This window comes from Delphinapterus leucas, chromosome 8 (genome assembly GCF_059928025.1).
Source record: "Delphinapterus leucas isolate spDelLeu-1000000601 "Yukka" chromosome 8, BTC_Dleu_Yukka2, whole genome shotgun sequence".
NCBI classification, from domain to species: Eukaryota; Metazoa; Chordata; class Mammalia; order Artiodactyla; family Monodontidae; genus Delphinapterus; species Delphinapterus leucas.
The window spans coordinates 92,179,021-92,204,397 of record NC_143136.1 but is presented as its reverse complement, the minus strand read 5'-3'; the positions used below and the strand labels follow the sequence as shown (position 1 = coordinate 92,204,397).

Genomic DNA, 25,377 nt, shown 5'->3' with positions numbered 1-25,377 from the left:
CAAGTGTTAATAACAGTGGAAATATAATTTTGAAACTTTAAAAAGTCATTTGCTCATTCCAAAACTCAGTTCCCTTTTCCTCCCTGGTGTGGCATCATAATTTCAACCCTAATCTTGATTTTGAGTAGATGCTTTTATAAAGTTGCAAATCGCTGGACTGGAAGTTCCTGTGAAAACGTTAATTCCAGTCCCAGATCGATCACCTTCTCTTGTCAAAGACAGGTGATAACACTTTCCCAGTAGAGCTGTTATGATGATTAATATGCAATTACAGGAGGAGAGCATGTAGCAGGGAGCCTGGCATGTAGTAATAATAATAACTAATTAAAGTGACTTTTCAGCTCTAACTATATGGATCGCTGTATTTAGTACTTAGGAAATCCTATTAGGTGGGTACTATTTTTGTACCCACTTTATGTTTGAGGAAACTAAATCTCAAGAGAAGTTAACTGCCAGGCTCATTCCTTAAGAAAGTGTGGACGTGGGATTCAATCTCGTGCAGTTTTACTCCAGAGCTGGCATCCTGAACTGTGCTCTTTTTCATGAGTGTTAGCTGGTAAATCTTTGACTAAAGCTGATAAAAAAATCACTTAGACCTTGAGTTGAGATGTCATCAGACATTACCCATAGTCTTAGGAATGGTTGTGATAAATTTAGATGGATATAAGAAATTTCCAAGAATAGCCTCTGATCCATTCTGATTTCCAGACTTGGAACATCTCTGTATGTCACAGCGCTTCACCTTGTTGTCTTGAAGGTACAGAAACCTAGTCGTAGCTGGTGTGGGAGTTGGACACGGAGGAGAGGATGTTTTGTTACCTCTATCACAAAACACATCAATAATATTGGCTGACACTCAACTTCTGTAGAGGAGAGTCATTCCAAAGCTCCTGCTGAAAGGGCAGCCCTTACCCAACACTGTTGTTACAATTTGGCTTCACATTCCCAGCTCCTGGATAAAGCTCATTGACCTAAGCCAGTTAACGCATAATTATACACATAGTTTAGTGGACTCTCAAGGAATGTGATGATAAAGAAGCCGAAAAGGCCATGATGGCTCATGTTCAATATGAAATTTTGAATGGGAAAAACTGTGTGTGAGCAGAAACCATGGGATTAAAAATAATCTACAAAATAGAAGAGCAAATCAATCAATCAATAAAACAGAGCAGGGCTTCCCTGGTGGCGCAGTGGTTGAGAGTCCGCCTGCCGACGCAGGGGACACGGGTTCGTGCCGCGGTCCGGGAAGATCCCACATGCCACGGAGCGGCTGGGCCCGTGAGCCATGGCCGCTGAGCCTGTGCGTCCGGAGCCTGTGCTCCGCAGCGGAAGAGGCCACAACAGTGAGAGGCCCGCGTACCCCCGCAAAATAAATAAATAAATAAATAAAAATAAAACAGAGCAGAGCTGACAGAGAGAGTAGAGTGGAGCAAATATTAACGTAGAGGTAGAGATGGCATAATAGAAACACTGTCCAGCCCATGAGCAAGGGAACAAGTAGCTTAACCTTCTAGTTGCTGTGGACCCTAGTGTCTTTCTCACACTGGGAGCTTGGTGTTCAAAGTGCCCGCTTGTATTCCCATGAAGTCTTCCTCTTTTCTTGCCTGACAGAATAACCTGCCAGCACTCTCCCACTCTCCACTGAAATATTGTAAGTACCTCTCATTTTCAGTCAAAACAATGAAAGCGTCTTTTCTTTACTGACTATGCTGGAAGGTAGTGTGTGGCATTAAGGAAAGAATTTTGGCTACACAGAGCTCTGGGCTGGAATCTCTTCTCTGACACTTATTAGCTACTGAGGGAGTGAAGGAAGCTGTTTTGATGAAGTAGTAGTGACTAAGTGACTGAGTGTTTCATCTCTTGCTTATATGAATGAATTTGACTGGAAACTTGATGACAAATTGGTGTCCAAGCCACACTGGAAACAAACTGCAGTGAATTGGTAATTTTTTAAGATATTAATTCCATAAATTTCACAGATGAATATTCATCATTTGACATAAGAAAATTTAGGAAGATGAATGAGATTCTTTTTGACAAGAATAAAGGGTCCAGTCCTGGCAAAGCAAAATGCTGCAGTATTGTCAGCAGTAATGCCTTTCATTTATTTCCATGTTTTCCCTAGGTCATAATCATTTTGCAAGTGAATTTTAAGTAGGAAAATACATCACTCTTTGAGGCTCACAGCAATGAGTGACCCAAAGAGATATCATCATTTTAGACTTCGGTTATCTTTTCCCCTGTTGTCAAAACTCTTAGGGATGTAATGTGTTTCAGAAGTAACAGTGAGAGGTTACACTGGGAAGTTGACACATAGTGCTATTTTTCTTTCACTTGTCACACTGTTTTGCAATTTGTAATTACTTCTCTGTGTCCTAAACACCCTAAGGCAGAGATCAAATCCTTTAACATCTATAGCCCTGAAGCCTTGAGTAGCTGGACACACAATTGGTGCTCAATAAATGTTTGTATATTTAATGCACAGGCCACTGCCAAGCCTGAGACATTCAGTGACACAGGCTGAATACTGTGGACCTTATTTTTTTTTAATTAATTTTATAGAAGTATAGTTGCTTTACAGTGTTGTGTCAATTTCTGCTGTGCAGCAAAGTGATTCAGTTATACATACTTTTTCATACTCTTTTCCAGTATGGTTTATCACAGGATATTGAATATAGTTCCCTGTGCTACACAGCAGGACCTTGCTGTGTATCCAAGTGGACCTCCTTATTGATCTTGCCCCAGAGTGTTGGTCCCTACCAACTAGCCAGTGGATTCAGGATTTAACTGGTTAGTTTTGATTTGTTAATATTAGAAGTACTTCATTATAGTGATTTTTCTTTTCTTTTTAACTTATCATATGATACCAAGGAGGGGAAACTCACATTGTCTTACTATGATTAGTTAATCTGACCTCTGGCTGATGCTTTTCCAATAATGCCTTTCTCCTCTTCTTTCTATTGAGTCTCCTCCTTCTTCATTTGCTCTTCTTCTTCACAACCTCTAGTCTCCTCCATTTCTCCTTCCCTTCTACCTATCCTCTTCTCTTCTTACGTTTCTTTACTCCCTTTTTACTTCCTCCCTCCATCTCCTTCCTTTCTCCTCTACCTTTCTCCCTCATTAAATATTTATTGCAAGCTTATTGTAGATAGATCAATAAACATGAGTGAGACCATGATTTATAGCGTGTAATTTTAAGTGAGCTCTGACTTTGAAATATGTAGAGCTCGATATAGTAAAAAGATGTTTTCCAGCAACAGTTTCAGAATTGTTAGATTGAAAATAATTCGAATTTCTAGTCCTAAACATGTATTTCTTTATAGCACAATAGCTAAACAGCGTTATTTATTTTAAATAAAAGCTGTCAGATTTTACAGATGTGGCCTTCGGAGTTTCCCCAATTATTCTTCAGGGACCTTTTTGTGAAAGGTAGGCTGACATTTTGAAAAGCACATAGTCCAAGTTGACATTTTTCCTCAGCTGGATGAATTTTCAAGACAACACTAAGGCAAAAAGTTACAAAGTTCTTGCAGTGTCTTTCCCGTATTCATACGGGGATTCTTGCTTTCTAGTTAGCTATTTAGAAATAATTGGTATTTTCCACTGCTTCCTCTTTATAAGTGGGACATGCTTCTATAAGATTTGACATCTTATTCTTAGAAAAACATGTATGGATCTAATCAATTAGATAAAGAAAACACATAATTTTAGAAAATACAATTGAAAAAATATCTAATTTTTTTCACTGAATTTATTTTACCCCATAAGAGTTTCTCTACTAAAAATTATACAGAAAAATGTTCACGAACAAATACAGTAGGCAGTTTCCAGTAGCAACAGGTTGTCCCCTTACTCTAAGGCTTGATTTTATTGAATTTCATGGAGAACACTTCTGAAATTTCATTAAAAAAATTCAGTGTTAAACAGGACACTGTTAATTATCCCATTAAAAAATTATCCCATTATTTTTATTTTACCATGACAAACAAAACCAAAATCTTTTTTATTATCAGTCTAAAATGTGAATGAAGGAAACAGAAAAGATACAGATGAACTTATTTACAAAACAGAAATAGACCCACAGACATAGAAAACAAACTTTTGCTTACCAAAGGGCAAGGGTGGGGAGGGATAAATTAGGAGTTTGGGATTAACATGTACACACTACTATATATAAAATAAATAACAATAAGGACCTACTGTATAGCACAGGGAACTATACTCAATATTTTATAATAACCTATAAGGGAAAGGAATGTAAAAAAGAACATATATATATATAACTGAATCACTGTGCTGTACACCTGAAACAAACACAGCATTGTAAATCAACTATACTTCAATAAGGAAAAAGAAAGAAAGCATCGTAGCAGAATATATACTAGTAGTGATTACATTTCTTCCTTTGAAAGGAGGCATTCGAAAGTTACTGTCCAGGGATGCCTGAGTAGTTTTCCTGTTCTCCAGCATACCTTCCCAAATCCTCTTCACACAGAAAGGTTTAGGGAGCCATAGAATGAGTTAGGTGTTCACATAGTCATATGTATCCAAGAGCTAAAGAAACCAAGGGCATCAATTCACCGTAAGTTGCCCAGAGAAATATTGGGAGGGTCTGTGCGGCTGAGGAAACAGTTATACAAGTGGAGAAGAAGGTAGCCCATGCTGGCGGTTTAGAGGTCATCCTGGACATCTCTCCCCCTTCACCTCCAGCCCAGCACCAAGTTCTCACACATCTACCTTCTAAGAGCTCCCTGTCTCCACCACCACTATTCAGAGTAGCATTTCAATCCGTGCTCTCCTCTGCTGCCCAGGTGGTGTCTTAAATGATACCATTTGCTTGCTTAGTACCTTTCAGTGGGCTTCCTTGGTGGCGCAGTGGTTGAGAGTCCGCCTGCCGCTGCAGGGGACACGGGTTCGTGCCCCGGTCCGGGAGGATCCCACATGCTGCGGAGCGCCTGCGCCCGTGAGCCATGGCCGCTGAGCCTGCGCGTCCGGAGCCTGTTGCTCCGCAAGGGGAGAGGCCCGCGTACCAAAAAAAAACAAAAAAAACAAAAAAACAAAAACCACCTCAGACTCCGTGCTCTAGCCACACCAGTCCCCTCTCAGATCCTAGAACAGATATTGCTCTCTTCCACTTCCAGTCCTTTGTAGACCTCTCCCTTCTTTCTGAGATCCTCTCCTCAGCTGGTGAAAACTTCTCTGTCCCCTAGACTACTAACATCTTTCTATGATGCCTCATGTCTTCTAGCACTTACTACAAAGCACTTACTTTGGTCAACTTACATAATCATTCATAGACTCAGTTTCCAACAGGGCTAATAATGTGACACATGGTGATTGTAAAGATTAAATTAGATAATGTCTCAATAAAATTATTGCCAGGAATGTTATGCCATTACTGTTATGCATTGCTATTATATTTAGCTCTATGTTAATATTGCATTAATCAACATTCTAATTTCCCTTAAGGGCAATTTATAGCAAGCTAGCCAAATTGCATGGTTAGTATGATGCTAAAAATGCAGTCTTTTATTGGTATTTCTTTGAAGTTCTTTCGAGCCATCAGACATTAGGAATTGAACATTATTTCTGGATCTCTTTTCTTTAGTTGTCTAGGCTATAAAAATTCTAGGTTATAGACTTTGTCTACTTTTTTCTAGTTGTCTGTGCTATAAACTTTTGGATTTTGTTAACATCTGGATCTCTTTTAACTGGCTTTCTTTCGTCATTGGAATGTCTCTGTAGTGTCTTTCTTCAGCATGTAACCACTCAGAGTCTCATGAATGTTGGCATAACAAGCATGCAATGGAGAGCCAATATTGAAAGAAAAAAATAATAATGATAAAATGACAACCTTTTCAGGATGCAATTTCCTAAAATGGATAAGAAACAAAAATCTTTAATACAAATACATTTATTTTCCAGTTGCAACTTCTTGAAATTCAGGAACATTTAGGGAAGATATGTAAAAATAGTAGTACTTTAATCAGTACATTCTGAGAATTTTCAGGGATGCTCACCTGACTAAAGTAAATCTTGTATTTTCTTGTTTCTGAGCAGTTCTACACGACTAAATAGCTTCTGTACCTAATCCATCAATCAGTCACTCTTGATTATGTTACTCAGCCTGTACCTGGACTGTGCCAGCCCCCATGGAAGACATAAAAGACATATAGCTCTTGCACATAAAGAAGATATTGCCTGGTTGGGAAAAGAAGATCTGCATGTGGATTAAAAAGAGAGCCAGAAGGAAGATGAAATGCAAAATTTTATAGCATAGACAACTAGATAAAAGAGAATCCCAAGGAGCCTCCTTTTAACCTTTGGTGATTTCCTTGGATAGCTAAAGATACTTCATTTCCTTCTGATTTCCCAGGTACTCTCTCTATACTTCCTCTCCTTAATTCTGCACTTTGGACCACTTATTTATCATCCTTTATTATCCCTGATCCCCTAGTCTCCCTGGTATCCTTCTGTATCATCCCTGGTCTCCTTCTTTTGCGTGATTCCAGTGTCACAGTAGCCTGTATCAGGACATGGCTAGTGATTATGGCGCGAAGCAGCGAAGAGAGGGTAGGATGGAAAAGCTCTCTCTCAATACGATTTTTCTTAATCCATACCTCAACCCATTCTTCAGTATGAATCTGAACTAGGAGTCAGCAAACTTTTTCTGTGAAGCTCCAGAGGGTTGATATTTTTGGTTTTGTGGACCGTATGATGTCTCTCCTAACTACTCAACTTTGCTATTAAACAAAGAAACAACCATAGACGATATGTGGACATATGGGTGTGGCTGCGATCCAGTCAGACTTTATTTCTTCTTTTTTAAGAAATTTTATTGAAGGTTAGTTGATCTACAGTGTTTTGTTCATTTCTGCTTTCCAGCAAAGTGATTCAGTTATATGTATATATATACTTTTTCATATTTTTTCCATTATAGTTTATTACAAGATATTGAATATAGTTCCCTGTGCTATATAGTAGGACCTTGTTGTTTATTTACAAACAGGCAGCAGTCCAAATCTGATTCATAGCTACACCATCCCTTTTCTACCTCAATGCTAGTGGCCAAAGAAGGAGAGAAAGCCAGAAGAACATTTGATACATTTTATTCCACCATCTTTCCTTCCCTGCTCAGCTTATCCAGCCCAGTATCAGCTCCACTAGAGCTAGGATGTGGATGGGGAGAGAGAAGGGAAGTGATGGGAGGGGGAGGATAAACCCTGCCTGTATTTTTCTCCACACCCTGATTCCGCACCCAAGCCCTTCTGTCATACCCCACGTCTTGTGCCAAATTCTTCCTGACCCTTCAGCCCAGTATTAACTCCTCATCATGCCTCCCACAAATGCTTCCATCCCCCCATCCCCCCGGGCCCCCTCTCCTGTGACCTCTGCCCCAGCAGGTCAGTGCCAGTGACTGACCCAGCAGGACATCTGCCAAGGACATATACCCCTGGCCTTCCAAAGACATGTACTTCTGAGTGTGTTTTTCCCATATAGATTATGTTATAGAAGACAGTTGAATATGCTTAGAATTGGGTTAACTAGATTTCTATAATGTATCCCAGGAAATTTTTCTTTATATAGGCAAATACAGTAGTTATTTGGAGATTCAAATTGAGTTAGTCATAACATTTGAACTTTTAGAATACAACCATTCATAAATTAGAAACTACCTCTTCATCCTATTGAAGCCAAGAATTGCTCAGTGTTGGGATTTTTTGAGTGCTCACAGATAAGGTAACCAGAGCACTGACTGTGAGCCATAGATGGCCAAGGGGGGGAGTGCTCTCCATAGGTTCTGGAAACAGTCTCTGATCTTCATCCTTCTGCTGTTTCCGTAAAGTGTTCATAGAACAACACATAACAGATTAGCAGCGGATACATCAATTCTTGCTTGTTTTCTTTCTCTTCTCTTGGAAGGAGTTTTATTTTAGCCTTTCTTTTATCCTCCCCTCTTGGAAAGAGTTTTCTCTCATCCACATTGAATTTTCCTGCCAAAGGGAGTAACCCATCCTCACAGCCCCTAAATAAATCGGCAACAGTCAGTGATAATATTAGTTTTGGAAGAGAAATAATGCTTGACGTGTATTACATTAGTCGGACAGATTAGAACCAGATTAAGGACAGAGGGGGTAGTAAGGTGATTTTGAGTAGTTATTGCCCTTCAGTGCACTTTGTGTAAATAGGCCAAATGCTGGTTTTGAAGATAACAAAAGCCTAAGAAAGGCCAGAATATTGATTTTAGGTGGTTTTACCTGCACAGAGAATGGTGATTAGGATTCAGCTGTAACACCTTCAGAGGAAACTTTCTTGGGTTTTAAGTGAAGAATATTGCCCTGTCAAGCTTGAAATGAAGTGTTTTTTGTTTGTTTGTTTGTTTTCTTTTACATCTTTATTGGAGTATAATTGCTTTACAATGATGTGTTAGTTTCTGCTTTATAACAGAATGAATCAGTTATACATATACATATGTTCCCATATTGTTTTTCTTTCCTTTTTAACTTTTTAGTAGTTTGTTTCTTTCTGCTGCTTTATTTTTATTTATGTATTTTCTTGATCTACTTGGGACTTCATTCTGGTGGTAAGATATTCCACTAGTGAACCGTTAATGAATATTATTTAATAGCCTTAATTTTCAAAGAACACAGATGCTTACTAATTAGAGGAGTATTAAAAAAAGTATAAAGTATCAAGGTTTGTTGGTCATTAAAAGTTAAGTGTTGCTTTCTTGAGACAGTAGAAGAAAGTTCTCAACTATCAATACTAATGCGTCAGGGGAGCAGTTAATCATGAGGATTAGATTATCCAAAATATTCAAGGTGACTTTCAATATTTGGGGACTATTAATAGTTTACTATTTATGTCTGATGTTAAGAAAACTGCCTGCCAAGTCTGAAGTATAAAGAGCTGAAGCAGGAAAAGCTAGTAAGTGATGTGCCTCCTTCCCACCCTCTACTTTTATAATCTGTGGAAGCTCTTCTGGAACTGGATGATGGCCTCTGTCTGACTCCACTTCAACCCACAAAAGTTTTGTTTTCATCTTTCAACTCTTGGTTCAACCTGCTATGGCCAGTGGGGCAGGGTTTTGCAGTATTCAGTTGCCAGCCAAGGATCTACCCTGTGCATCAGAAAATTCTTTACAAAGATGGTGTTAGAGAGCCCACACCTCCTTCCCTTCCATGTCCACCTCCAGAATGGGTTGCATATCTAACCAAAATCAAGACGTGTAAAACTATCACCAGATCAATTACAGTTGCGAGATGGCAGCTCTTATCACGGTCTTGTTCTCTGTGCTGGGAACCTGAAATGCAGCAATGAGACCACAGGACAGGCAATTAAGTTATGAAGCCGTGTTTTTGGACAGAAGTCCACACGATTGTGTTTGTCAACCTTCAGTAACAGGCCAACTTTTTTGTGAATTGTTTATTAAAACATTACATGCACTAAAGTTCTCCATTATTTTCTTTTAAATGTCTTTTAAAATAACCATTTAAATGTCTCTTCTTCAAGGATAAAATGAAGCAACTTTGAGGTCACACCCAGTCTTCCTCCAGCGTAATCCTGTGATGTATTGATATTTACTTTCCATTTAATATAATTTTGACTTACAAAAAAGTTGCAAAGTAACACATGGAATTTTTCGTATGCCAACTTTCCCTGCTGTTAACATCTTACATGGTAACAGTAGTAATACACTTATCTAAACCAGGAAAGTAGTATAGATGTAATACTATTAGGAATCTTCAGACCTTACTCAAATTTTACCACTTATCCCATGACTTTCTTTTTTTTGGTTTGTTTTTGTTTTTCTGGTTTAAGAGTCAATCCCGGATTCCACATTGCATTTCGTTTTCATGCATCTTTCATTTCCCACCATCTGAGATAGTTCGCCAGTCTTTCTGGTGACACTGACAATCGTGAAGATCATCATTTATTTTTACAGTGTGTTTCCCGGATTGGGTTTGTCTGATTTTTTTTCTCGTGCCTAGATTGAGGTTATACAGTTTTAGGCAGGAATAGCATGAAAGTTACATGATATCAGCATGTCTTATTATAGATTCATTTTGAGCACTTTGCTAATGTGGTATCTGGTAAGTTTCTCCACTGTAAAGTAGCTATTTTTCTCTGTGAGAGTGTTTTTGTGGAAAGTTACTTTGAGGCTCTACAAATACCCTGTTTCTCATCATTCTCTTGCCTGTGGATTTTAGCAGCCATCAATGATTCTTATCAGCAAAAATTATAAATGTAATATTTGTCAAGTGGTGATTTTCCATCATTCTAACTATATTTATTCATTTGAATACCACTGGCAGGAAAATTGTCTCTTCTTCCCCATCAATTTAATTATTCAATTATTTATAACAGTATGGGCTCAGGGATAGTTATTTTAGTCAGTGAGTTATAATCCATTACTATCATTATTTTGTTGTTCACATTGTTCCAAATTTGGCCATTGGGAGCTCATTCAAGTTGGCTCTGCGTATTAACATTTTTCTAAAGAGGAAAAAAATATGGACACCATTCTGCTTATTTAATGCTATGTAACAAACCCAAAACTCAGTGGCTCAAAATGACATTATATTACTGTTTTTTGTGCTTCTGGGGATAGACTGAGTTAGGTGTTTTTCACTTGGAACCCCTCGAATAGCTTCAGTCAAACAGCTGCTAAGACTGCTGAAGGCCTCTGTCCTTACATGTTTGAAGCCTGGCCAAGAGTTTGGAAAACATGAGGGCTCATCAGGTACTTCTTTCTCCATGTCGTTCCTTCACATGGCTAGTTAGACTTCCTCACATTATGGCAGTCTCAAAATAGGTGGACATCCTACATGGTAGGTAGTTTCTGCCAGGGCAAATGTCCCAAGGGATTCAAGTGGAAGCTACAAGGCTCTGGAAAACCTAGCCTCAGAAGTCATACATCATTACTTCTGCTGTATTCTGTTGATGAGGGCAGTTATAGGCCAGTGGATTCAAGTTTGGGAAGTTGGGGGCCTGGCCTCCTCCTCTCAATGGGGGAATGGGCTGCACAAAATGGAGAGAAGAAATTGATGATGACATCTTAGAGACTAACCGCTATACACACCTAGTTTTGATTTAAATTAGTTTAATTTTAACGTCATTTTTATGTTTAAATACATAAAACTAAGAAATATTCTTTAGGCTTACAGGGCTTATGAATTGTACAGTAATACAAGTTAAATGCAAGGAAAAATTCCCATGTATTTTTGATTAACAATATTAATTTAACACGATAGTTGATGTCATTTAACATGACAGTTGATGTTGCCTCACTGAAACCAAACTTCTGCTTAGGATGTGGTCCTGAGTGCTGCAGAGAAGGAGGTTTTGAATCTGACACACCAAAACCTCATCGTTTAATTAATTACAAAGCCTCTAGGTATACTGCACATCATGAAATCATTTACTGATGGAGGGAGATGGATGGGGTCGAGGACAGAAAAAATAGTAAAGCTCATGTCTGTGGATGTGAATTATTCTTTAGAGATTTTATTAAGGTCCCTCAGCATCAGGAATTTATTCTTTTTGTGATTCTGTAACTGACTAGTTGTATGTAGTCACAGGTAGCGTATATAATAAATACAGGTCTCCACTGTCAAGGAACTTACAAACTATTTCTCTGTAACGTAAGGTACTACCAGCCTGAACTTTCTTTTAAAATCTGACAAAGGACAAACTTTTTTTTTTTTCTGAATAAAATATTTTTTAAGACAAATTAAGGACTGACCTCTGGTCCTTGTCTTCCACGAACGGTGTCATCAGTCAGAGTCCTGTGCCGTTAACCATGGAGTCCTTCTGCTCAAACAAATAAGCACAACTGTTCCTGTCAGATGGCGGGTGTCCAGTGCATCCAGAAATCACTGGAGCAGGTGTGATTGTGGTAGACGCAAAAATAACTAGAGAAGAGCAAATGAGCAAAAGTTCCTTAATGCTCTACTGAGTGCTGGGAAAGAAGGGAAAATAAAAATAGCCAGAGAAAGTCTTTCTCACCGTACTTGTGAATATGGGAAGGGATAGAGCAGAGGGAAAGCACAGGGCTGTGAAGGGAGGCATTGGGAACTGGGGTTATTAACGTGGATGCCCTCATTTCTAAATCGAATTATAAAAAGAAAGAAAGACTCTCCACTTGTGGTTTGAGGTTTGGGGGAAATTTATTAGGCAGTTATTGTTAATAACTTGGTCTCTCAGTGAGAGGAATAAAGGCAGGTGCTTTGAGCCAAGTGATTATTGTGATGTGACTCTAGGAGAAGGGGCCAACCTGTGGAGGAAGCAGCATGCATTGTTTTCTAGGCACAGGCTGCTCTGAAAATATGGAAAGATGTGCCTCAGAAAGAAGAGAAATAGTTTAGGAAACTAATGGGGCTTTTTTCTATATCGGATAGACCTGAGACTATCCCAGTTTCTCTACTTACCAACCAGGTGATATTTGGCAAGTCTCTGAATCTTCTGATACCCTAGTTTTCTTTTCTCTAGGGTGGTGATTTAGTGATTACGTCATAGGATTCTTTTGACATGGAAGATGCGAAATGTTTAGCCTCTCTGTCCCTAGATACCAAATGCCACCTCGTCATTGTGACAGCCACAATGCTCCTCAGTTTTAAATTCTGCCTAGAGGAGCACTGTTAACCCCCAGTTGAAAACCTCTGGACTAGACTAGATATTTATTTCTTCCATAAGAAGGGATATAGTTCCAGATATTAGGCTGAGCACATACTATAGTGCACAACTCCCACACTTAATCCTTAGAAATGATAGAAAAAGTAATTTAACTAATGCATAACTTCTTTCTTTTGCAATACATTGACTCCTTGGTGGACCAGAAATTGCTAAAATGGAAGATTAGATAGATGATGAAAGCAATGGTCTCAGATATACATGTTCAGCTTTGAGGTGCCTCATAAATAGTGGTCCTCTTTGCTCCTTGAGTTCTGAATCAATTGAGAAAAAAGGTCAATGGGCTAAGACTCGAAATTAAATATTTCACTTGTTAAACTGATATTGGAGAATGTGGCTTAGGGACAAATGAGTTTCTGAATATGCGAATGAAACAGACTTACTAGTCAGTTGTGGCAACACCGGACTGGGGCAGACCTTCCTACATTGAAAAATGTGGTTGATGCCCTCGTAGCATCCATAGTATGGCTGAGTGGAGAGGACCCCATGATTTCCACAGGCAGAGCCATTTTGGGGTGAGAAGAAAAAGGAAGGCACTGGGTTTGGTTTGCCCACATTATTCCGAATACCTCAGTCAATTTCCTCCCCTCTAGGAGAGGGATATTGTAAAGGATGAGACAGACCAGGAGTGTTAGAGCTAGCGAAGCTTCCTTCATGTGGAGGAAAGATCACAAGTTGGGAAGAACCATTTTTCTCTAATGATTACATAAGAATTAACTTTTGCAAAGGCAAGAGGGCACCATGCCTGGAATGAGTGGAGGTAAAGAGCGTGAGGGTGGTCCAAGGGCAAATGAAAGAATGGGTAGTTATATCATTAACAGAAGAGAAACGGGTGGACCCTTGCATATCTCCCTACTCCAACCTGGGTCGAACAGCAGTGGTGGGGAGACTTGTTATAAGATGGAGCCTGATACGTGGTAGCTTATATGGGAAAGACAAGTTGGTGATATCCAAGTGGAAGAGGGAGTATCCCATGCGGAGACTGACGCCAGGGTCTTCTTTGACTACATATTCAGCCCCCTACTCCCTCCTTCTGAAAACAAATGTGAATACAAACCAAAGAGCTCATTTCTTGCCTTTCCTAACCTCCACCCTCAGGTAGGCTGTATGTACTGATACATCCAGTTGTCTTATAGAAAACTATAAACTAATCCAAATAGCTATTAGTCTCCAAACATTTAAGGAAAGACACCATCACCAAAGCAAGGAAGAAGACTGAATGAATGGAAGAATCTCCTACAAAAAAAAAAGAGTTGATTGAGGAAGCACATGTAGAATAAAGTGCATTGTGATTATTGGTTTTTTTGGTTCAGCATTCTGGCTACACAAAGATAATGGAACAATATCTTAGAGAACTAAGGGAAAACAACTTGCCACCTAGAATGTCACGCCAAGCCCCTCTGTTCTATTCACGTGAGAAGAGAAAATAAAACTTTAAAAAAAATTAGACTTTCTAGACACAGACCTCTCTGAGGAAAAGTAAAGATGGGTCTCAGAAACAAGAAAAATAATTTAGGAAAATAATGAAATATAAGAATCAATGCTACTTAGATACTTAAGGATGTCTGCAATCAAGATTAGAGATAAAAATTTAAAGGGGAGGAAAGAGTGAGAGAGAGAGAGAATATGAATAAATGAAGGAAGGAAGGAATGAATGAATATGGGGTCCAAGAAGTAGTGACTGTGACCAAGAAGATCAGTTAAACAAAGACAAGGGAACTCAGCAGTGCATCAGGCCTAGAGAGCAGTTAACCTAGATTAGAACAGGAGGAAGACGGGGACATGCAGCTATCATGGACTAGATAGCCTGTGAGATTAGGAATTAAATCTGGCATGTAAGCAATTCAGCTGATGCAAAATAAATAAATAAATGATAAAAGGAAAAAGTAAGAAACAGTATAAGAAATCTAAACAAGATATATTCTTTTTTTTTTTTTTTAATTTAGTGAACACCTGTGCCCCACCCCCCTTTGATGAAGTGTCTGGGATGCTTAGTGTGGTGGGGAGAATGGGGCAGAGAACTTGCCCCTTTGTTTCTGTGTAAGGCTGAGGTCCAGTCAGCTGCTTCTCGGCCTCGTGTACCTTCCATAACCCTTTACCTTTGTTTTGAGGGCCTCTTTTTTTTTACTGTGGTAAAAAACACATAACATAAAATTTGCACCTTAACCATTTTTAAGTGCACAGTATAGAAGCGTTAACTATATGTATATTGTCGTATGGCTGATCTCTAGAACTTTTTCTTCCTGCCAATCTGAAATGTTATACCCGTTCAAAATTCAAAAACAACTCCTCCCATCTGCTCCCCTCAGCCCCTGGCAACCACCATTCTACTTTCTGTTCCCATATTTGACTACTTTAGAAATCTCACTGAAGTGGAATCGTGTAACGTTTGTCTTTTTGTGACTGACTTATTTCACTTAGCATAATGTCCTCAAAGTTCATTCATGTTACAGCATGTGACAGGATTTCCTTCTTTTTTTAAGGCTGAATAATATTGTGTGTACATACCACATTTTCTTTATTCATCTGCCAGTGAACATTTAGGTTGTTTCTACAGCGTGGCTATTGTGAATAATTCTACAGTGAAAGTAGGTATGAAAAAATCTCTTCAAGGTCCTACTTTCAATTCTTTTGGATATATATTTTCAATTCTTTGGGATTGCTAGATCATATGGTAATTCTATTTTTAACTTTCTGAGGAATCATCTTACTGTTACTGTTTTCCACAGAGGCTGTACCATTTTACATCCCTACCAAGAGTACACAAGGGTTCTGGTTTCTCTACAACCTCACCAACCTTGTTTTCACTTTATGTTTTTCGGTTTTTTTTTGTTTTGTTTTTCTGATAGTGGCCATCCTAATGGGTGTGAGGCGAATCTCATTGTGGTCTTTTATGTACATTTCCCTGATCACTAGTGATGTTGAACATCTTTTGATATTCTTGTTGGCCATTTATACATCTTCTTTAGAGAAATGGCTCTTCAAGTCCTTTGCCCATTTTTAATCAGTGATTTGTTCTTTCTGTTGTTGAGTTGTAGGAGATTCATTTTCCAAAAAAAAAAAAAAAAAGTGGTATTACTTGGAGAATCTAGACCACAGTTTCACAGTAGCTGCCCTTAAACTGGACCATTAATCATTGTTTGTGTTAATTCAGCATTGTGGAAAAGTCTAGATGGAGGCATTTGATCCATCTTAAAGGCTCTCATGTGAAGAAAGATTCTGTGAAAGAACCAAGTGCAACATTTCATGGATATCCAATTGCTGTAGACACTCAGCAAAAGATATGATTAAAATGTCACCAATAGACGATCTGAATTCAGGTTATACAAAGTGATGTCGAAAGCCAAGCATGATTTAGTAACTAAAAAGCAGTTGTTTGCCACTGAATGCCTAGTGACAGTATCCATAACTGCAAGGCCAGATGTTCAGACTCATGCTTTTTCTTGACATTTTCTCTAGTTTTTGATTTCCTGAGTGCTGTTAATCATATGCCCTCGATACGCCATGTTCAATCTGTTTTGTTAGCCTTTTATCATTTTAAACACTTACAGATTATGTCTCCATGGAGGATGCTAGAAATGCCCTTATGTTGTACCAGCCTGTGCTTTATGAGGTAAACACATGAGTAATTCAAGCTTTGTAGCGAGTACGTTTGTTACATAAGAACCCAGTCATAATTTTTGAGTTGTCTGCCAATGCGCATTCAATCAAAGTGTCTATCTGAAGCAGTGATCGTACTTCACGAGCTGGGGAGAATAGTTCGTTATCCTATCTCTAAGAACGCCTTTGTTTTTTTTTTTCTTTTTTTTCCTTTTTACCTTTCCAGTTTTATTTAGGGAGTGGTGGAGCACAAAAGTTTAACTTAAGGTCAAAGTCAAGGCTCTGGAATCTAAATGCTGACTTTTTCATTCCTATTGTCTTGAAAGTTTAGAAATTTGTGCATGTACATAGAATATCCCTTGCTACAAAATATTGTTCTTTACTTTTCTTGAGGTTTTAAAAAGTGATAAAAAATCTGAAAGTTTTGAAAAATCAATAACAGTATAAAATAATTATGAAATAATAGTTTTCTGGCCATCTAAAACGGTGATTTCCTGAATGTGAATATGTTCACCTGTGTGTGTGTGTAACTATATTGCGTGTGTGTAACTATTTCCACAGTCTATTATACATTTAGATAAGGCTGGTGATACATTTTGTCCTGTGGCAAAGCCCTCTATTTGACTCTATGATCAAAAAGGAAAATGGCTTCAGAAGTAGCCATTCAAGTCTATTGCTTTGTGAAATCATGTATGAGCAATCACGGGAATCTTCAAATCACACTAACTTATGTTTCCTGTGGAGACATTATTTTGTGCTTTTTTTCTAACGGCGTTTATACCCATTTGTCATTTCTTTATGGAACAAAATGACCGTGAAAAGGAATATTATTAATTTGTGATGCTGATTGCATTCCATTTCAGCTGATTAAAGCCAGCTGGGACGCAGTACCCCAGCGCTGTTTGTAAGAATCATGCCTGGCGTGTGCAGAGTTCATGAAAATCCTTAGCAATTTGTTAAATAATGTGCCAGGTGATAGCAATAGATTTGTAATATTTTAGAGAGGTCTATCTTTAATTCATGAATCTTTCAATTGCCTTGAAAACTTATGCCATGGGGGCAACATTGTCTGACCCACTTATAGTTATTGCAAACTCTGTTTCCAGTTACAGTTTCAAAGTAGGCTATTGCCATTGCCTGCTGTGTTCAACATTTTATTGAGACCGTTTTTCTTTGACTCTTGAATACCCAGGTAGTTACTTGTGATAGTTCTTTCAAATTTCTATTCTCTCGTTTTAAAAAGGAGCCCATGCTTTTTCAAAACCTTGCTCACTGATCAGCCAACGAGAATTAAAATATGCTAAAGGTATAACATCAAAAAAAACCCACCAGAGATTAGGAGGGAGAAATGTCTTTTTAAAAGTATCTATCTTCTCTGCTAACTCTGAGATAAATCATAAGGCGTGGCAATTGTTAATCAATTTTTACTAGACTAAGTTTCTCATGCTTCTGCTATGGCACACACAGTTAGGGGCTGGAAAGAGTGCTATTGCTATCAAATGTCACTAAAAAGGTCTCTTAAATATTAGGTGTTTCTTATTAATTATTTACAAAAAGAAGTACTATTTGATAGCCTGCTATGTACCAGGGTACCAGGGATAGAATGGAGAACAGGACACATGCAATGTTACCCTTGTGGGTCTTTTAATGATGTGATTATGTATTAAACAAATATATATATATTTTTTTCCTTTTTTTAACATATTTATTTTTTTTAACATCTTTATTGGAGTATAATTGCTTTACAATGGCATTAGTTTCTGCTTTATAACAAAGTGAATCAGCTATACGTATACGTATATCCCCATATCCCCTCCCTCTTGCGCCTTCCTCCCGCCCTCCCTATCCCACCCCTCTAGGTGGTCACAAAGCACCGAGCTGATCTCCCTCTAACAAATATATTTTTAGCAATTATTATTCTGTGTTATACGTGAAACGTTCAGAGTAAAATGAGTGAGTTTAATAATGTCGAGACTGGATAAAGGGAACTTGATTGGTCGAGAAGAACAGACAGGATATTTCCAACAAAGGGAATGTTAAGTGTTAATTTGTACATAAGGACGTTGCTCAGTTCATTTGGAATAATTGAAATAGAACTGTGGTGACTATAGCTGGTGGGAAGGGAAGGAGGATCATACAGAAGCACGTAAGCCACAGTAATGTACTTAGGCTTTGTGATGAAAGCAATGAAACCAGTGTAGAGTGTCGGGCTCAAGAGTGGCATGATTAGATTTCTGTTTTAAAAAGACTACTCTGGCAGCAATGTGGAGAATGAGCTGGGAGGAAGGAAGGCTAGAGGGAGAGAGGCCAGGTAAGAAGCTATTTTCATAATCCAGTAAAGACAGGCGAGTGGCTTTGATCATCAAGATGCCAGGGAGATGGAGAGAAAAGGATGTGCTGAAGAGATATTTAAAAAGTAGAATACCCAAGATTAATCGAATAGGGGAGTAAAAAGGAGAGAAGTATTCAGGACAACACTCAGGTTTCCAGCTTGAGCAAGGACAGCATTGATGGTGATGGCCACTAGTGAGTTAACCTTTAGAGCGGAGCAAGATGCAGAGAAGATCTTTAATAGAACTGTGAACATGTCGTGTTTGCATAGCCCGAAAAAATACCCCAGAGGAGATGCCTGGTAGATAGCTAGGGCTAAATGGAAAGGTCTGAGCTGCAGATTCAAACCTGGTAGTCGTAATTGAATCCTTGGGATTTGATGCGACCTGCTAGTCTAAGAGAGAGAGAGAGAGAGAGAGAGAGAGAGAGAGAGAGTATATTAAGTGAGAAGAGATGAAAGCTCAAGACCAAGCCCTGAGGAACTCCAGCATTTAAAGGGCAAGTGGCAGAACATCGTATGAGTTTAGGTGCCACTTAATAACTTAAGAAACTAGCAAGGTATGCTTAACATTGAACATCAAAGTCATATATTTGGTATTTTTTGGTTTTTTTTCTTTTCTGTATTGAAGTATAGTTGGTTTACAATATTGTGTTAGTTTCAGGTGTACAGCACAGTGATTCAGTTATATATATTTTTTCAGATTATTTTCCCTTATATAGGTTATTACAAAATGTTGAGTAGAGTTCCTTGTGCTGTACAGTAGGTCCTTGTTGCTTATCTATTTTATATGTAGTAATGTATATATGTTAACACCAAACTCCTAATTTATCCCTCCCCCCTTTCCCCTTTGGGAACCATAAGTTTGTTTTCGTGATATATATTTTAACTGCCATCCAGTGAAGTACTGTGTTTTCAGCAGGACACATACAATATTTCTGAGACTTCAGGCAAGTCGTGGCCTCTAAAGCTTCAGTTTATTTGTTGGTAAAATTAAAGGCTACCCAACTGTGCATAAGCAGAGTAGATTATCACTTTAGTAGACATTTTTACTAGGGATGATTTCTTTCCAGCTAAATAGAAAACAGTTCTGATAGAATGAGGCATTGGATGAGTGAGTCTTGATAGAGGTTAGGAAATAGACAAAATGTAGAAGATTAAGAGCATGGGACTCTAGGTGACTTGCAGCGTAAGGACCCTGAACACAAGGGAGGTAGAGGGGAGACCCAGATGTAGCTAAGACACCTAGGAGATGGGAAAGCATGGACATAAATGTTGCCAACTGCAAGTTTATTTTAAGGATGGCCCTTTAATCATACTGATAGTTTTCTTTTAATCCTCCCTAAAAACCACAAAGCACCAAAGAGTTGCATTATTTATTCTATCTTCAAAGCAGCACTTTACCTAAAAAGGGAAAGGAAAAGAGAGGGGGGAAAAAAAGCATTTTATATAATTATAAGGGAAAGATGGATTCTGAATGCTAGTCAGGACAAAACAGAGCCTCTGCTCTCTTTTCTCATCTGCCTGCCTGATCCAGATGAAGTTAATGGACAGATGAATCATATGAGATGAACCGTAGTTGCTTCTGAAAGTCTGCATGTTTGAATGTGTCTCTTTTTAAGGAGGGACAAAAACTTTTTTCCCTTCCCACTCAAAAGCAGTTTGGTTCTGTTGGGGCTTCAGGAACCTGAGCTGGCTCATGCGTTGAATAACTTAATCCTCTCAGCCTTAGAGACTCTTTTAACCAGTCTTGTTCTTAAAGTCATTGTCTCATGGTTTATGGGGTTTACCTAGAGTGGGATTGACATGATTCAAAATTCCTGCCATCACTGCAGGCCTCGTTTGAGGCAAATGTCCACCAGTGGGTCCTGACGTGTAAATTGCTGAGTATGTGTCATGTGTCTCTGACCCTCCGCCCACAGCTCATGGAAGCAGATCTCGGCATCCTAGTTGAAGCCAACTAAAGCAGTGCTTCTCAAACTAGACTAAAGGTTAAGCTCTTTGTGGCAATGCTTTAAAATGTTCAGAGCAATAAAAAGTGTTCAAGACAAAAATAAGGTCTTGTCTTTAAAAGAGATTCCTTAAACAATTCAATAGAGTTAAACAGGCTTTTTTTTATACTGTAACATTTTAGAGCCTTCAGTATATAAGTCTGTATTGTGAGTTTCCAACAGGTAGATTTGGTATGAATTTTCTGTAGCTCTTTTGAAGGCAGAATAAACTCTGATTAACATCTCCTAGAATCATTGTCCCCTGGAATACAATACAAATGTTGAGTCATCCATAAAAAGGACTAGGTACCTATGAATTGGCCTAGGTCTGGAATTCTGTTCAATTTAGATGTTCTGTGTTAGTCGGTGACGGATGTCAGACTCTCATTTTTGGAAAGACAGAGATGCAGAGTTGGAAGGAAGTCAGGAGTATGTGGAGATGCATATAGTTAGAAGAATGGTCAGAAAAAACTGAGTGATAACAGTGGAATGCTGACTTAGGGAGACATAAGCAGCCTCATCTGAGAGTTCAGCAGCTTGTGTCAGTTACCAGAGTTACTGTTAGATGGTTCCTGTTGCTGTTGGCATCTGGCTGGTGGTGAAGCTTTGTCCTAATTCTCCACAAGGCCAAGTGTTGGGCTATGAACAGTGAGTGATCTATGCATCCCGGCTTCCCTGTGTATCCTTCACTGCCCTAACCAACCAGGCTCCTTTTCCTAAAAAGCTGGAGTGTGTCCAGAGCAGGAGGTGACTCTGTATTGTATCCTGCACAAGGGCCTGGATTTCCCCCAAAGAATCACAGGAGTGACGAGTCTATTCTTCCAGACTTCCTAGAGCCCATTGTAGATGAGGTAGTTTGTCTTCAGGCCTGGCTGGCACTCTTTATCAGCGAGAATCCATCTGGATTCATCCTCTTCATTTTTCTAGATAAAGGCTTTTCTAGATAAAGGTAAGTAAATACATATGAATACATATACATATATCCATTCACAACTATAATATAAAATAAATTTTTAAAAAAGAATCATGTGAAACTAAAAATGTGAAAAAAATACATATGAATAGAAAGGATCTTATATACTTACTTCTGCCAAATAAAATAGAGGCTTCAACCACATAGAAGCCTTCCTTCAAACTTTTCAGAATCCTTATTTTACATACTGCAGGAGATTCCACATATGGTTGCAAAAGAGGTAGAGTATATTTTGGAAGAATTAGTAGGCTGTAGCTACAAGAAAAAAAATACAAGACATTTAAATCAATTTCTGCGTCACTTTTTATTAGAGAAGGGCAATCTTCCAGCCATATGGTCTGCTTTTCCAGCCCCCCAACTGGGTCTGATGTCTGATCTTTCTTCTCTGTCTCAGACTAATCGTGTTTGTAGCTACATGGCTGGTCCTAAAGGCAAAGCTAGTATTTCTTTCCCTTCCGCTTCCAGACAACTATGTGCATCCCTCCACTGAAATATTTCGTTACATTGTTATTATAGTTATTTGTTTATATATTTATCTTTCCCATGAGATGATGAGCTTCTTAAGGGCTGGTGTAGTGTCTTACTTGCCTTTGCCATTCCCACGGCTTCGTAGATCTTGGATGTTGAATGCATGAATATAATTAATACAGTCAGAAAAGAACTCCTTACTCTGGCTATCTTAATTCTGATAACTGTGTAATGCATGGCACGTTACCTTTGAAAAATCTCTCTTTTAAGAAGAAAAGGAAAATTGATTAAATACCCTACAGGTAGACTGTTGGGAAGAACCAATAACTTATAATCATATTCATAGTTTGACCAAATGGATGGATTTTTCTTCAATATTCATATATTCAAATCCTCTGCTCAGCAATATAAAAATCACATATTGTTACATTTAGATTCTTTCTGTTATAGATTTTACTATAATTAATTAGTTTTATACTTTTCTCCTTTTAAATAACATAGGGTACATCTGGCAGGTAGGAAATAGCCTCGTTAAGAGTTTTGCATCAGGTTTTATCATTGCTTGTGACTGAGTTGTTTGGTGGTTGCCTTTATGGTTATATATTCTATTACGAAATCTATGGTAATCTTGCATATTTTTGGTAGCTGTGAAATTTAGAATCAAGGTGGGACTATTTTTGTTCAAAAAACAGCTCATAAACTCAGTCCTATTTTGATTGATGTTTGAATTTCAGGTCCCTCTGGGTATCTGAGCAGTCATTTTTTCTGTGTCTTGATCATCTAATCAAAAGGGAATATTCTAAATGCATTTTCATTTTGCCTGAAATTAACAGTGAGGCTTCAAGCAGATGTTATGAGAGAGTGGAAATAACTGTTAAATAAAAAGAATAACAAGGGACTACTGCAGTCTAGCAAGGAAATGGCAAAGTAAACAACCAAATAAAAAAAAATTAGTAAGCAGTCACTGTAAGTATCGTTAATAGATTTATTTGGAATGATTCGAGTTTTTGATGGTTTGTGAAAGGAGTAATCATGAATGAATTTCAGACCTCAAATATTTATGTTTTTTTAAGAAGAGCCACAAACTTTAAAGCTTTTTAAGTGCCTCATGTTCTTAGGGTAGGTTTTATTTTTGCTGGAGCCAAAGCAATAAAAATAAACCAGTTGCCATCAGCTCTAACATTGAAACGTGGATGGTCATTTAAATACCACAAGGCCCAAAGATCAGAATGGTCCATGAAAGTTGTGTTACAAAAAAAGTAATATTGTATGATTGATATTTATTTTACATGAACTGAATGACACACTCATAAGCAGGAAGATTTACATAAGAATAAAGGATTTCTTTTGTAAGGATCTATTTTAACACCAATATATTCTTCTAAAAGTAAAATCTTCTCAAGACAAGATGAAAAGTGTACGAAATATCAGTTCACTGTCAAGAAAAATAAATATATGTTTTCTCAGACACAGGTATCTGGGAAGGGAGTAGAAGTATGGTTAAGGTTAAAACATACTAATAGACAATTCCCAATTCATGAATGCTTTTTAAAATCAGCATGGACTTTCCAAAGAGTTGCAAATATAGTCACACGATTAATTTTTTAATTAATTGGTCCCCTACAGAGGCAGAATGACCAGTGGTTCAGAACCCAGGCTCTGGAGTCAGACTCCCAGGCTTTGAGTCCTAGCTCTGCCCCATAACTTTTTTGTTGCCTCTGTTTTCTTCTCTATAAAATGGAAATGATAATAGAATCCAACTGTAGTGTTTAGAATAGTACCTGGCACATGGTAAGCACTCTGTAAAGTTAACACTATGCTCTTTGCCCGTCTGTTTTATCTTATTCTTTTCTGAAAATTATAGAGGTGGTAGTCTGTCATGCACATCCAAACAGGGAAAGAATGGGCATCTGTGAAGTCCACCGCAGGCATGGCTTCTCAGTGACGCAGGGACTTGCTGTTGAAGGCTAGTCTACTGTGGTGATCCTGTCATGTTAATCCTCACTGAGTATCACTGGGCCACCAGGGCTCTTAGTGTGAAGACAGTTCTGCAGTCCCTAGGGTGAACTCTGACCCAAGGGAGCACTGTAGTGGGTTACCAGTTTTGCATATCTTTATGCTCAATACTTTTATTTCTCACACATATCCGCATCTGAGGGCTATACCAGGCCTACGGTGTCCATTCAGGACTGAGTACATGATCCAGCAATTCATGGGTTAAAACTTCCCCTCTTATCTCTATAGGAATCAACGTTAGAGGTTAGACACCTTTCCTCCTAAATCGTCAAACAGCAATCATCTGATGGCATTTCTTTATGATCCTGAACAACAAGGCTTCCCTTCCCAAGGAAAGCTATTTTCAAGTCCAAGAAGGTATCAGTAGTAGAGTATTACATTAATAGCTCCTAGTGAGTCTTATAGCCTAATAATCTATGTCCTTGGTGTAGTCCCCTCCAACATTGATTCTGTGCTTATGCATGTGACTTGCTATGGCTAATAGGATATCTGTAAAGATGACAGAAGCATAGATTTTGTAAGAGCTTGCCCATTGGGACTTGCCCTCTTAGATAGCTACCATCATCACTTGAGGAAGTCTTGTATTCCTTCAGGGTGCAAAATCACATGGAAAAGAAGCCCAGCTCTCTCATTTGTGACAGCTCAGCTCAGCCTCTAGCTGACCCTCCAGCTGAAAGCAGTCCCATGAGTGAGCCCAGGCAAAACCAGGAGAATTCCCATGCAACCCATAGTTGTGAGCCATTGTTTTGGGGTAGTTTGTATGCAGAAATAGGTAATGGATACAGTGTCAATGCCTCCTATTCAAGCTACAGTACTTTCAAATACTTCTCTCTCTAGTTAAGACACACACACGCACACTTTTATTCTGGAGTAGAAGACATTGTTAAAATTGTCTTGCAAATACATTATGTGTTTTTAAGAAATGTGTTTTTTAATTATACTGTCAAAACATATTATTGACATTATATGTATATGATTCACTAAATGTAAGATTTAGTAAATGCCCAGGAAAAGATTTTACTGGGTATTAAGAAAAGTAACCCTTAAAAAAAATGTGAAGAGAAAAAAAAATGATATTAAAAATTGACAATTAAACATTGTTCAAAAATATCTATTTCCCCATTTAGAAGCAAATGACCACATGCTGTGAAGCTTGGGTGGCCATAGGTATAAATCTTGGAAGTTCCATTTACTAGGTTTTGATTTGGGGAAAAATAATAGACTTTTCTGAGCTTTAGTTTGCCTACAAACCGAACACTATATTATCTAAAGGATTGTTGCAAGTACTAGACAGCGATTTCCTAAGG

General features: G+C 38.3%; 1 protein-coding gene across 1 annotated transcript in view; it reads left to right on the top strand.

The window, feature by feature from the left end:
- The window catches only part of THSD7B (thrombospondin type 1 domain containing 7B), a 758,467-nt gene that overhangs the window by 443,020 nt on the left and 290,070 nt on the right, over positions 1–25,377 (top strand). The window lies entirely within an intron of this gene.